The sequence below is a fragment of the Columba livia genome, chromosome 4, assembly GCF_036013475.1.
Source record: "Columba livia isolate bColLiv1 breed racing homer chromosome 4, bColLiv1.pat.W.v2, whole genome shotgun sequence".
Taxonomy (NCBI): domain Eukaryota; kingdom Metazoa; phylum Chordata; class Aves; order Columbiformes; family Columbidae; genus Columba; species Columba livia.
Window position 1 is genome coordinate 65,156,941 of NC_088605.1, and position 14,836 is coordinate 65,171,776.

The following is a 14,836-nucleotide window of genomic DNA, read 5'->3' on the forward strand; positions in this document are numbered from 1 at the left end:
TGACAAAAATCAAATGTGCTATAAATAAATGATACCTGTACATCTCCATGGATAAAAACCCACTACGTGCTGAAAGTGGGGAGAAGAGCTCAGTGTACAGTTTAGTTTGTGCAGAACCCGTGAGCCTCTCCCCAGCATGGCATGTACTGCAGGGTCCTCCAGCAGCCACCACACCCGCACCCCAGAGGGGACACAGCTCCACAGGCTTTGATGGGCTTCCAGAAATCACTCTCCACCAACAGGCATCCGAGTCAGCATCTTACATGAGTCTGATACTGTATCAGGTTCTGACTAATAGCATGCTACCGATATACCCTATTATTTATTATGTGAAACAAATAAAAGCCAGGACTGTAAACCGAGAGAGTGGGATAAGGAGGAGAGGTGAGTGGAAGAAAATACTCTTCAAAAGGCTCTTAGATGTTGCTAGATTTATTAACTTATTCCCTAAGTTTTCCTGCCAAAATAATATTTGGCAAAAGAGGATTGTGCTTTAAAAGGTTACTGAATGAGCACAACATGGCAATATCAGTTTTGAAAAGACTTTTGAAGAGCAGCCCACTACTTTTTCAGTTGTGTTGCCATGGCTTTCTTGTTTATTTTCTGCTGCCAGGCTGGATTTGATCTGTTTGCTTTGGGTTGTTCAGTTTATGACATAATAATTAATATTGTTTACTAGCAAAACACATTATCAGGAGGAAGTGTGATCAAAAAGCTGGGACAATATTAGAAGCCTGAAGAACAGCATCTTCTTCCTTGCAGAGACAGTAATAAAGCTTGACCATGTCACCTCTTTTTACCACTGTTCCACCATCTGATTTGTCTGCTTATCTTTTCATGGAAGACCTCCTGGAGACAGTGAACAAGACCTACACTGGGATCCAGCTTCAGACGGAGTTTCAAAGTGTTACTGTTGTTACTTCTCTTAATGCAACCCTGGCAGCATCCTTGTCCCAGTTTTAGAGGTGGACAGCAGAGTCACAGCTCAGATATCACACAAAGGCAAAAATAAAAGTCCCAAAGTATAAGGAATGATAAATTAAATTACATGACTGCTTGGCCCAGAAGCTGCTAATTAAGATGAGGCTGTCCAGACTGTTTAGCAAATTCAGGTATTTAGGAAATAAACCAAATAGAACAAGATGACTAAGGGTGAAGCAGCTCACCAATGTGGAAGACTAGAGGAAATAGTAAGATCAGTACTGAAGGTATGTGCAATTGGAGGTAAAGAGAAATAACAAAAAGGCTCTCCTGATGATCATTAAAGCCATGTTTTTAAAGATTTCAAATTGACAAGTTAAAATCAAACAAACAAAAACCCAAGGAAAGCCACTGTAACCTTAAAAAAAAAAAAAAGTAAGAAAAGCCTATAGAATTGCTGAAATTCAAGTTAAAGTTCAGCAACAAGAGTCCTAAATTCTCTAGAAACCGCTAAAATATTCCAGTATAACCTGGGAAGCAAAAAAATTCCTCCACAAGCAGAACAGAGATTAATTTCCTGGAGGAAGGAGACCCTATAATGTGCAAAGAGAATTAGACTCGCTTCAAGGAAGAGAAATCATGCACTTCTGCTTGTGATAACAAAGTTAAACAGTGTTGAGTAGCAGCCAGTCCTTTTCATAAGGTTAAAAACATTTTTGGAATTTCATGATGTCTCAGGAATAATTTTCAAACAACACATTATTTTTTCTATTATCTTATTTTTAAAAGTAGTATTAAAAATGTGAAAGTATTTTAATGTGTCAGATATATATATGAAAAAAATAGTGAAAGAGAAAGGACAGATTTAAATTGTGCTAAGTGTTGCCAGCCAAAATGGAGGATCCTGTAGATTCTAATTATATTTGCTCTTGTAATTTCCAAAATAATTTTTATATGGACTCAGAATGGTGACTGGCTTCTAAAGCCACATTTTAAATAAAGGAAAAAAACGTCTAACAAAGAGCCAGGTAAATCCCAAGTCACCTGAAAAAGTAGCGGGGGGAGCTGCAAAAACATCACATGTCCAGGTTGCAGATCTCACCCTTCCAGGCTGCTCATCCTGATCACAACGTGCTGTGGTCGATGGAAGGCCCATTGGTGGTTGTGTATCGTGATCATCTGGGATTTCCTGATGTGTTTTTATGACTGAAATGCTGCATATTTCAACCTTTACTAAGATGCCATCACCTCACTCTAGCTTTGTGGAAAACATTTAGGAGGGCACTTTCAATACCTAAAAATCTTTTGCTTAAAGATAACATGTAAAGAATTAGGTAACTCCTTCAATTTTTCTTTCCAATCTTCTTTTGGAAATATTTAACCCCTTTTTTTTACTATCCACTGAACAATGCAATGGATATAATAGGAGCTAGGAGATTTTTGACTGACATCTGCAATCCTGATCTAGTCTTTCACAGCAGGGAGAGCGTTTGGCACTTTTGGAACTGGCAAAGGCTGGCAGGTAAAATACAGGGTGTTTGAAAAGGATGGATGCAAAACACCTTGTGCTGTGATTTAAAATTGGGTTCGTCTTTTTGAAACACCCTGTACTACAGGCAGGGACTGACAATATTTGTGTTTCCCACCAGACAGAGGGGAGAAAAGGGGGGAAAAGGGGTGGTTCTCCCTAGGAATTATCCTTCTGTTTCCTCTTTAAAAGCATCACTGTGTCTGCCCTGGTCCTCTTGCCCCAGAGTTCCAGGATGTGAATTGGCTCATGAACGGGGACCTTTCCCCATCGCTGGCCCTGCTCAGTGCTGCTTGGCTTGCTCTTCAAGCCCTTGGTAGGGTCAGTCATGGGGGGCCAGCAGGATGACCGAGTGACTGCTCTCTCACACCCACATCCCAACAGGCATCCTGTGTCCTTGGCGTCTGAGGCCATCCAGCTTTGTGCACCAATTCTGCAACAGCAGAGTGCAGGCAAAGAATTTAACAGCTTGGATCTCTTCCTATGGATGGCATGAGCTAGTTTTATCCCCTCTGGGTATAATACAATGAGATATTATTGCCCTTGTAGATAACATCTGGAGCTATGGTAAAATCTGTTAATTGTCCTAGAGTAATGTGCGAGCAAGGTGACTCAGTCGTTTTCCTCCTGGAGCTGCTGCCTAGTCCAAGGTCACTGCAGCTCTTTCAAAATAGCTCCTCTGCCTGCTTAGTCATATTGTTGTTTCTCCTCTTTTTGGAAATGGATTGCTTCATTGGGGAGCTTTAGCTTCAGGGACACAACTTGCTTCAGCAATGAATAGATAAAAAGCATGTAGAGTATTAATTTTTATACTGTTAGTGTTAGCAGATACGCAAATCTCAACACAGAAGAACAGAATTTTCCAATGCAACAATGCTATTTCGTAGCGGAGTTCTCCAGATGTGAAAAGCTAGCGAGTAAGAGCTATGTAATAGTAACTTACTTTTATATATTTCCCCAATGAAAAGCTGTAGCAAAGGGCTTTTCTAACCATCTATACATCTGCTTTAGAGCTTAACTGCAGTTGCGGGTTGCTGCCAGCAGAGTGCTGTGTTCTTAGGTGGAATCTGAGGTTGTGGCAACTTGTCTGATGTGGAAAGAAGCTGCAAATCAGAAAGAAACCCGTATGATACAAGAGGTTCCGCTTAAATTTGAGAAAAAACTTCTTCTCAGTAAGGGTGACAGACACTGGAACAGGCTGCCCAGGGAGGCTGTGGAGTCTCCTTCTCTGGAGACATTCAAAACCCGCCTGGACATGTTCCTGTGTGACCTCACCTAGGTGTTCCTGCTTCAGCAGGGGGATTGGACTAGATGATCTTTTGAGGTCCCTTCCAATCCCAAACATACTGTGATACTGTGATACTAACCAATAAATACTCCACTCCACCAAATGAAGACTATTTTTTTTTTAATTTGAAAAGCATTCCTTTTAAAAATGGGTGCTTTAGTGGGTAGAAATTCAAACATATTGCCTTTGCTCTGCAGAATTCAGATTGGGTAATAAGCACCAGAGAGTTTTCATTGACAGCCTTCCTGACAAGTTTTACGCTGTTTGAATATTGTGGTAGTTACTCCAAGTTTCCTCAGAGGCTGAGTGGCATATGAACAACAGGCCAGTATGTAAAGAAAGACAGCTACGAAAGAGGTAGCATGAAGTTTGTATAGTGTTTTTCTTTCAGAAAGTAAGTATTTCTGCAAACAAAGGGGATAAAATAAAAGTGCAACTTCCAGGTAGTTGAGATTGCTTTGTAGAGCCTAAAAAAGCTTGCTTGAGGGAAGCACCTTCTGTTACAGACAAAAGAGTTAATTCACCAAAGCTATAGAAAGAACTCTCTTCCCCAAAGAAAATATCTAATGACCCCTATAAAGAGAGCCATATTGTGATGCTGTAACCTGACTAGATGGAAAGAGGGTCTTTGTGTCTTTTAGTCTTTGCACTAAAAGGAAAACAAGGTGTTCTGCAATAAATAGGGAACCTTTTTCTAAAGCTTTATGGTCTTCTGTGCTATTTTACAAAATAATCTATATGTTACTCACCTCAAAAAGCTGCAATTAAAGTGAAGTAATTCTTCTCTTTTCAAATGTCAGGCTGGCTTGGAAGGCACAGTTAGAAATGAGAGAGCCAAGAAACTGTTCCTTTGAAGCAAGCAAATGTGATACTCTTATTTTAAAGCACTTGCTGCCTGTTTGGGGCACAAGAAGGTGGGAACACACCTTATAACAGGATGAGTGACTTCAGGTCAGCCCTCACAGGCCCTTGCATGGGTACGCAGGGTTAGGGATGGCTGCCCTGAGTGACTGAGATCAGACCATTCACTTTATGCAGCAGATGACTAAAAGAAAACATACAACTGAGCAGAATAAACAAGGAAATAAAGGAGGCAAGCTAGGCTTACTCTTCTTATAAACACAAAATTAATGGCAAGTGGCATTCACTGGATGGGTTTTACGTTTGCCATGTTTAATGAGATGCTCACTGAGAGGCTGGTGGAACTCATTGTCCCAAGACATTTTGTGAAGTTTAGAATAATTTTTAAAATAACTTTTATTTCTATTGAGAAAAAGATCAGAACTTCTCAAAAAAAAACACATTCCCTTGCCCAAGACGATAACAGGTACAGAAGGGAATGGTTGCATTTTAGAGTGTAAACCTAGGAAGAAATTGTCCTTTTGCAAAGCAGTTCAAGCAAATAGTTGTGTGATGCAGGATTTTTAACTCCCTCCTCTAACACAGCTCATACCAATCACTTTTTAAGAAAATTAGAGTTGATGGACCATTATGTTTAGCCCCTGCGACTCCTGGAGGCCAATTTGTGTCATATTAATGCAAGCTTTTTCACAATTACAGACAATTGTAATGCTGTACCTGGTAGTTCCCTTTTGTTTAAATGAATGGGGATGAGATCTATTAAAGATTTTGGTTGATTTCATAAAGAGGTGATATATTTGTCTGAAAAAGAAACAAACAAAAAATCTATATTTTGCCTTTTTCAGTTTCTCTTAGGATAGAAGAGAAAATAGGACCCTATAAAGAAAGAGCTGAAAACCCAGAGGAGTGCTTGGCTAATCCACAGTTTGTAGGGACTTATGCAGAAACAGCTCCAAATCTCCTTGTTGGTGGCTTTCCTATATGAGAGGTTGGGGACCACCTCTGGGATGAGCAGGTGTAATTGGAAGGGTGGGGACAGAAGCAGGAGCCAGAGTGAGGTGCTGAATGGACCTACCTGCTCTTCCTTTGTAGGTGGCGTAAGAGTAAGTACACCTCAGGTTTCTTGAGAAACCGTGAAGGACACCTTCAGCCTTGTTGTGGATGGGGCTGTTAAAACTACAAGAGTGATCTCTATTTATTTAAGGTTTTTCTCCAAGTTCTGTTTAGCAGTGGCACATGATCCTGAATAAACAGGGGAAGGGAGGTTCACTGTTGTGAATCTTTGGGGTGCGTACCCTGCTCCTGGCTGCCAGCACCCACCTGTCTACACAGAGGTGGGTTGGGAAGCCCTGGGACAAAAAAAGCTGGTGTGCAATTGCTCGTGAGGGGTTTTTGTTATCTCACTTTGGGTTGGTAAAATGAGAATGTCCTTTAGGTCAACTAGAGTTTCCCTTAGTGTGTTTCTGTTTTGCTCATCACTAAGTCCCTTTTCCAGTAAAGTTCTTGCTCGCTAGCAGTAAAGAGGCCATTCAGAGGATGGGATTATGTGATGTGAAGAGTCAATGTCTCTCTATCACTATGATGATCTGTCCCTACCCGTATTTGCAGAGATGGATATTTTTTCACCACCTAGACATCAAAGTTAGTGATTCACCTATTTCCAGCTGGCAAGAGGGTAATGAAAAGAATAATGTTTGGGAGAGGGCTAGGTTTTGGTATCTTTTGTATTCCTGAATGCATGTAATATCTGCACAATGTCTGAAGGTGTGGAAAGGTGTTCACTGGAAGGAAACAATTCCCATGAATGTTTGTCTGTGATCATACTGTCTAACAAACTCCATTTCTTCCTTTGTTTTTAGAGAGCATTCTGGAAAGATGAATTTAGTGTGTTCTTCTCCCGTAAGAATAGAAGAGTATGGAAAAAAAAAAGACACGTATTGCATCCTCCTCAGCCTTGACTTACAAACAAAACTTAATTTACCCTGGAATTAAACAAGGAAAGTGTCCTGGATCAATCTGTGATCAACATATCATCTTCTTAATTCACTGTCTGAAGGTGATAAACATTGCACATTCTCTAAGGTAACATAACAGAGAAGGGTACACTGAGCATCAAAGAATTATATGTTACCACTAACAAACTTTGTATCTAGGTAGGGCTAAACCAGATAGCTGGTTTAATGTATTTGCCTTGCTATGTTGTCATTGATATTACTGAAGTGTAGATAGATACATGCCAAGCCTCTAGGTATAGCTACAAACAAAAATATTAGATTGTTAAAGTTATTTGTTATTTACTTGCACTGACTGAGATTTGGGAAGTACTAATCATCCCATCCTCATGCAGTCTGTCTAAAGCATGATAAGATGAAAGAGATAGCAAGTGGTAGGGGGATTTGTGGTCATATCAGAAGGGAACAGCTTGAAGCAAACAAGGGCGTTCAACGGTATTTCTACCAAAATGCATGTTGATTGTTTTGTGAGTGTTTTCCACAAATAATGAACAGCAAAATTTTGTCACAAAGTTAATTATAAAAAATAGGTCTGCGCTCCAGTGGCTAATTACTACCTGTGTAAGCTAACAAATAGCAAAGCCTCCCAGTTTCACAATTAATAAGGTGCATCTAACAGCTTGAATTGAGATGCCAGTCTGGAGAATGAAACATGTGCAAATATCTTAATGCTTTGAAAAGCCTTTTCAGCACCCAGGTGTAGTTGGGCAATTTTGCTCTTATGACCACTCTGCCCACACAACGCCACATCAATACGCAGCTCGATAATCAAATCTCCCACTTTGTTTTCTTCTCATTTGATATCACAGTCGGGCATTTCTCTCAGCAAAATAATTTGAGGAGACAAGAATATACCCTGGACTGGAAATCTCTGCCCTTGGAATGAGCTTCTGTCAAATACATCAGATGAAAAAGAAACCCAAAAAGAGGGGTGGGAAAGGATGAGTGTGACACCTCCTCCTGCTCATGTGGAAATGCCCTCACTTATAGGGAGGGAGGAGGACAGGGAGTTGCAAAATGCTCATTAAAAAAGCCCACAAATATTTACTCCAGAGCTAAGGTAAGGAGCCATTACCTTCCTGAAACACACCATTAGGCCTACGAATGTAAAACCAATAAAGCAATTACTCTGAAGGAAAGATAATGTTTGTCATTTTAGGCTCTGAATCTCTTCTCAACACTCAAATGGGTAAGAAGATCAGCTGCCCTTTCAGTTATGTTGTCTTAAGAAAATATTCCTGATAATACTATAAATATATGAAATCGCTGCCAGTACCATATGGATCATCTCTATTCCTCTGTTTCTTACGCTTACCAGATATGAGTAACAAATTCATGTCATGCACAGCGAGACTGAGAAGAGGGATTGGAGGAAAAGATCTAAACGAACTCATTAATTCAGTCACACCAATGTTTCGGCCACCTATATCCTCCAAGAATTAAAAATCACGCACCCCCATAGCTAGTTCATCAAAGGGCATTGCCACATACTTAACCATCAGAAACTTCCCAATAGTGTATCTGGTACTTGATAACTCTGTCAAAAGACAATCAGGAAAAAGGGCAGCTCCTATCAGGAGGCACTCTGACGTGCAGCAGCAATCCTAATCTGAAATAAGTGGCAGCATTTTGGATTAAGTTGTGAGAATCAGTGGTTTTCCCATTGCTCAGACAATGTAGGCAGTATTGTTGGACCTTAAAGATCTGCAAATAAGTACTGCAGTTCGTCTCGATGGTAGAAACCAATGATTTTCCCTACAGGTTTGGAATTCCCTATGGCCAGTATAGGTTTTAGATTGAGGGAGGTTTTTGCTTTGAGCAGCATCCGTGACATTAAATCCTACTTTTGCTCTGGCTTGCAGAAACTTGATTTTGTTTAATAGAGAGGAAATGCTTGGGAAAGAAAGGAAGAAAAAGATTGCACCAATAATTTCTGAGTAATTTAACTAGCATGGTTGAGAACTAAAGAACAAGGCAGATGGGGGCTAATTCTAACTCTGAGCCCTTACCAGAGACTGTTTTCCACAGTGACAGGAAGTCAATGATGTAAGTGGAATTTTCCTACAGCATAAGAAACAGAATAATAGAGGTTGACACATGAATATCTGGAGTTGCCTTAAGAAGAGTGATTAAGAATTTTCTTGGATTTAGACATGAGTTTGTAAGTAGGTGTCATGTGTGTGTGTGTCCCATTATTATAAATATAGCTTTTATGTTATCTTGGAAGGAATAAAATCTTTTACATCACATTCTGGTTTATATTAACCATTTAACCATTAATGTTGCTACTTGTTCTGATTAGAACTGAAAATAACACAGTAATTGTGTAAAGGTTTTTGTGAAATGAAAGATGGAAGTGGCAAGGCAGAAAGGTATCATAACATTTTTAGTTATTAAGTAGGACACATTCTATGCCTATTTTAGTGTCTAACCATGATGTCTGCTATCATAGTAATCTGACAAACTCATTTTTTCCCCTATATTTCCTTCTTGTGTTGTAAGAAAAATAAGAACAGTAAAGAGATGGGTGAGTATGCGGGGCAAAGGTGGGACTTTTACTCCTCTCCAGCAAGTGCACCAGAAAATGCATCCATGTCAGCATCCCATAATATATCCAACACAACCAATGCAGCTTGACAAGGAAATCAGATGAGAATTTGGCCTCTCTGCTCCTGGGGCAGTGTAGTAAAATGATGTTTGCACCTTGGATTTCTGGCAAAGCCACAGGCTAATGCCATATACATATCTCAAAATATCATCAGAGTTTTGCGTGGTGACTGAGGGCATTAAACCTTATGGCATTCAAATGAGTATTACAGCCCCAATTTTTCATGTGCATGTTTTAATACTATCAGACATCTTTCCTTGGGAATGGCTATGACATATGGAGGTAAATTCATATTTGGAAAAAGAAGTAAAAGTTTCAGAAAGAAAATGTGTTTAAAACAGAAGGACGATAGGCTTTTTTTGGAATACCATGATTTAAAATGTCTTCTCCAGCCACATTAAAAAAAATAAGTTGCAAACTTAATTGCCATGGCTCCATTTTACACAGATTACATTTATATATAACAGTAGTGATTGCTGCCTGCTGATTGATTAATCTTCGCTGAAGCACAGATTTTTTTTCTCTCTCTTCTCTCTTTTATTTTTTTGAATCTTGCAGCTGCTTCTGCAAGTGCTCCTCATCCTGACTTGCCTTGCTCTGTGCTCACAGTACATAACCCAGTGAAACCCTGAGGCTGAGTGAAGTCTCTGAAACACGAAACAAAAAAATCCCCCAGTCCACAGCAGTTTTATACTTTGAGGTTTTCTTCGCTAGAACTGTCTGGACTTGCAGCCCAGAGGAACTGATGATTTCCAAGGGCTGGAAAAGAATTGGTCATGTATAATTGGAGGGAGAGAAAGAAATTTCAAAACCATCCCCTGACCTTCAAGTGCCAAGAAGAAAGATGAGTTTTCAGAAAGATGTTGGCTCCTCTGTAACCATCTGGGATGTGGTACAGCTGATCTTCATCACAGAGAGGTGCTGATGTAGTAGAGGGAATACACAGGAAAATGTGTAGTCCAACAGGAGATATTCTATCAAATTGAACATGCACTTGGGAGAAAGGGGGGATACTGAAAACATGACCATATTATATTTTAAGTAATAGCAGGAAATAAGCATGAAATCAGTTTTTACCTGATATTGTCATTCTGTATTTACCAGTAGTACAGCCATTCTTTCAGGTGGGGAAAAATTATTTTATTTATAATTACCTTTTTATTTTTCTTGCTGTCAGTGTCCCTCTACCACAACCAATTAGGACCTCTTGCTCTCTTCCACATCTGTATCTTATAGATACCACCGACAGGGAGAAGTTATTAGGTTCCTTATCAAGTGACTGTGTTTTTTCCATCGCTTTTTTATCTGTCTCTTGATATATGCAATGTGCTAGGATGCATTCCCAGACAGATCCATTAGATGCATCTTGAAATAGTTGAGCAAAAAAATCACCTAAGTGCATCAAGTCAGAATAACTATTCTCACAAGGAAGTGCCTATGTACATTCAGAAGCTTGGTTTGCATATGCACATATGAACACGCTAAGAATATAAAGCAAGAACTAAGGTTTGAAACTTCATCTTGCTGTATAAAATGTAGGAGTAGCAAGAGCACTTAGTTACACACTAGCTGCATTTTGCAAGTTAGTCTTATGGATGTTTTTCCCTATTTCATTAAAGATCACCAAGAAAAAGCAGTCAGAGTCTACATTTAGTATGCATGGCAGAAAAAGATAACATTACATTAACACACTTCAAAGACCTAATACAAGCGTGAAACAAATTCTTGCATAAATACAATGGTCTCCAAGCTGCCTTTTAAGGAATAAAACTTTTGCATATGGTATCCTGGAATGATAGAAAACAAAGACATGAGCAATGGATCACCATTTTGCATCTCCCCCAAAGCATAACACCATTAGAAACACAATCCTCTTTAGCCTCATGCTGAGGCATTAGCTAAAGATGAATACAGAAAGTGCCACCTTTTAAATCACTAGCGTCACTTTTTATAACACTTAGGTTTTCTTTGGAAATCTCCCAAAGGCAGACCAGACCTGAATGCTACATTAAGATGTGGTAAGATCACAGCCTGAGACATGGTGGCTGTGACATACGTTACCATCTGTAGCCATCAACACTCATTAAATTACATACACAGTATAGCATGTGGGGGTGTAGAAGACCATTTTCTGTATGTCTTTCCTGTTGGCTCAGCCAGATTTAAAACAAAAGCTAATCTTTGACTACAGGCTCCTTTTACAATTTGAATACCATGAAGTAACTTCCTATAGTAACTCGTTTCCTATGACACATTTTTCATAGAGCTAATGTGGGAAATGTTGCACTGGCTAATTTTAAAGCAAAGGAGGCTGTGAGGAATGAAACTTTACAAGTTCTGGTCAAACCTAGTACTTTACAGGGTTAATGCTCAGTGCCTGACTGCCCTTAGAGGACTTTTAAATTAAAGTGCGTAAAGCAACCAAAGTTCCAAGTGCGAGACAGGAAACAGAAAAGGGTAGTGTAAATGGAGAAGTTTGTGCTCAGAACAAACTAGGACAGGCTGGGATAAATTTTTTTCCATGGGATAAAGTACAGACATGCCAGCAATGTCATCGTAATACAAAACAAAGCTCTGGAAGTTTATTGCACTGTAAACAAACAAACCAGCAAACCCAGTGCGCTTTATTTCATAATCTCTGGTATCTTCCTCCTCCAAGGATCGAATCCACATCTGGTATAAAATATCATTTTATTATCGCAACTGAGCTGCACAAATTTACTGAGAGCTTGCATCTGTCCTTTTATGCTCAGAAATATTTTTGGGATAGATGCTACCCGATATCTGATCCAGTCTTCACTGGCATGCATGCTTGAATCACCACGAGCTGTATAAGGGAATAGCAACACAGCATACAACACAACTATTTTCTGCATCTTTCACTGTTTGGCCTTGTTAAGAGACTTTCATACCATATTTTGGGTTTGGCAGGAAAATCACTCTGGGCAGGTGTAAAGGAAGCTTGGACTGGGTCAGGAGAAACATGGCCAAGAAAGGAAATGAGTTCAATCTGGAAAAGAAATTAGGACAAGGACATAGGGATCAGTAGGCCCAGAAGTGGGGCTGAAGCAGAAAACAATTGGAAAGGGAAACCCAGAAAGGATGCAGCAGAGAGATGGTGGGGGCGAAGAGGAAACACACATGTACAGGGAGTAATTAGGTGACTGTCGTAATAAAAAGGAAACAAAGAAAATCCAAAACAACGCAGAAAAGATGTATTTCCCCCCCTCCCGCCTCAGCCACAAGCTGAAAGCTTTTCTTGCAAAGAAAAAGAACAAACTGCATCTAGGACAGACTATCTGAAATTTCCAGTGCACATGAATTATATAACAGTCTTCATTTGCTGCCTCTGGTCTGAGACATTTCATCTTTAATAACAGAGACATGAGAATCATACTGGACTTAGGTTTATAATCTATTGTTAATAAGGACCTCTAGAACACTAAAGAGATGCAGTTCTCCTGTATGAAGAATTGAACCATTACTCCCCAAGCACTTAGAAAAAAGGTTGTTTTTATTGTGAAAACAAACTTCTTCACTGGAGTGTGATTTTAGCTGCTGAGTGGTACATTTGACACTGAAATTCCTTTCTTCCAGAATCTTTATAGTATACTAGAAGTTACCACCTTACAAAACCTCTATTAATAAAAGAGAGGAGGTAGTGGGAAAAAGAGACAATTTTAAAAAGAAGAGACCAGGGTTTAAATTCAATTCGGAGTTTTTATAAAAGACTCTCTCTAGTTTCTCAATAACATGAGGATTGTCTCAAGTTTCCACTTCCAGCTTAAAATGAACTTCAAAATAAAGTTAATAGAATCATCCTCCTGCTTCTGATCAATCAATCATATCCCATCTCTGATGTGAGAAAGAGATGCAGGAAACCTACAACAGAAAATTATGAAATGCCTGCCAGGCAGTCTCTGGTTTAGAGGGAGTTCCTAAAGCAAAAAGCTCATGCCTTTTTGAAACTCTTATTTTTGGAGGATGTTTTATCCTTACTATTGTTACACTGTTAACAATTTGCACAGTGAAAAGTGAGATGAAAACCTAGACTCAGGTTGAAATGGAGAAAGTTGTGTTTGAAGCTTTACCTTACAGCAAGGACTCATTTCATATTTACAATTCTTATATTCCTTGTTGCCATCTATCTCTGTCCATAAGGGGCTGAAATGAGAGAAGAGAAACAGTCTGAACTGAAATACAGTAATCCTATTTATTACACTGTTCTAAATTATGTTCTGTGAAAAGTAATAGCATATTACTATTGATGTTGTCATGTCAAAAGAGAAAAGTTTACCATGTCAAGAGACTGGAAACTCCTGTGATACACCAGTCATTCCTTCCTTAGATATAAATGTTCTGCCTCAAAATAGGAACACTCAGGTGTGTGTTTGTGGATTAAGGTAGAATACTCCATTTTCTCCTGCTTGAAAAATCACTGAACTGATTCTGTTGGGGTAAATAGTAAATAAAACTCCCAGAAATATGACCTCCAATAGGGGAAATTTCAGCTCACGATTTAGGTTTGATATTCTTAGACGAAATGAAACCCATAAGAATGGAGGCACTTGGCAAATGCAAGACAAGGTGGTCCAGCTATCCATCATCTTCTTTTTTGCCCTTCCTAAAACTACTTCTCAAGACACAGTTTCTCATTACATCAGTTCATAGCCTCATCTGGTGAAAGGAGAAAAAGCTGCACTGGAGGCAAGGAGTCTACATCAGTTTTTACATCCAAGAGCTGGATGTTTATTTAACTTTTGTGATACCAGTATGCCAGTATTTGTTTGTGGGGAGTTCAGCAGCAAGAGCTACAGCTCATTTTTAATATAGAGCTTGTTTTATCAGAATATCTTCCTGATGATTACCTGCCTCAAAAGGTGCTGCTTTATCCAGGTATTTTCTCCAAACAAGGCTGCCATTATTCTCAGTGAGCACTCATAGGAAGCCTGCAGATGATTATCTTGCACACAGAAGTATTCTGACATTTTATCAGATTAACTGGATATGTCTATTTGAGCTTTTTTTTTTTAAATTACGGCTCTGCCATGTGATCAGAAATAAGGTAATCTTAGAAGCCGGTGCCTCGTTCCAGGGTGAAGGGGCTGCCCCTGGGAACCAGGACCCATTCTCTTGAGGGGGACAATGGGCACTGGTGTCCCCTTTGCCAGAGCCCCAGGATGCAGACGCCAGAGCTGGCTCTGGGGAACATGGCAGCAGCAGGTGATGCAGCTGGGCTGCACCAAGTGGACTCTGATAATTAAACCCATTATGTGGACAGGAACATAGTAATTTTGTAATTATCCATCACTGTCCTCCCTGAAATGAGTGCAGTACCAGCTGTAGAGTACCTGAGTAATGGTGAAGTTCATCTTCCTTCATCCCAATGAAGCAGTTGACTTGAGCCAGGAGAGCTGCACAGCACCTTTAGGAAAAGCAAAAACACATAGTTATTCATTTCCAGGAATGGAGACATTTTTACACACATGTAGGCAGATGTGAGATCTCAAGTTGGGGTCCATTTTGGCTGACTACCTCCTGCTCCTAAGAGTAATATCACAAACTTCTCTAATAGAGTTCAAATGACAGCCCAGAGACAAAATCTTGGCTTGTGAGTC

At 39.6% G+C, this 14,836-nt stretch overlaps 1 long non-coding RNA gene across 5 annotated transcripts in view; it reads right to left on the minus strand.

The window, feature by feature from the left end:
- Positions 1-1,744: 1,744 nt before the first annotated feature.
- LOC110361280 (uncharacterized) overlaps positions 1,745-14,836 on the minus strand; it is a 45,671-nt gene continuing 32,579 nt past the window's right edge. For 4 of the 5 annotated variants that reach the window (XR_002417774.2, XR_010472428.1, XR_002417768.2 and 1 more), the window contains 3 exons: positions 14,570-14,643; positions 13,310-13,382; positions 11,012-12,228 (listed from right to left, as the gene is read on the minus strand). This is a non-coding gene — a long non-coding RNA (uncharacterized LOC110361280). The other variant, XR_010472429.1, reaches the window with a different exon arrangement.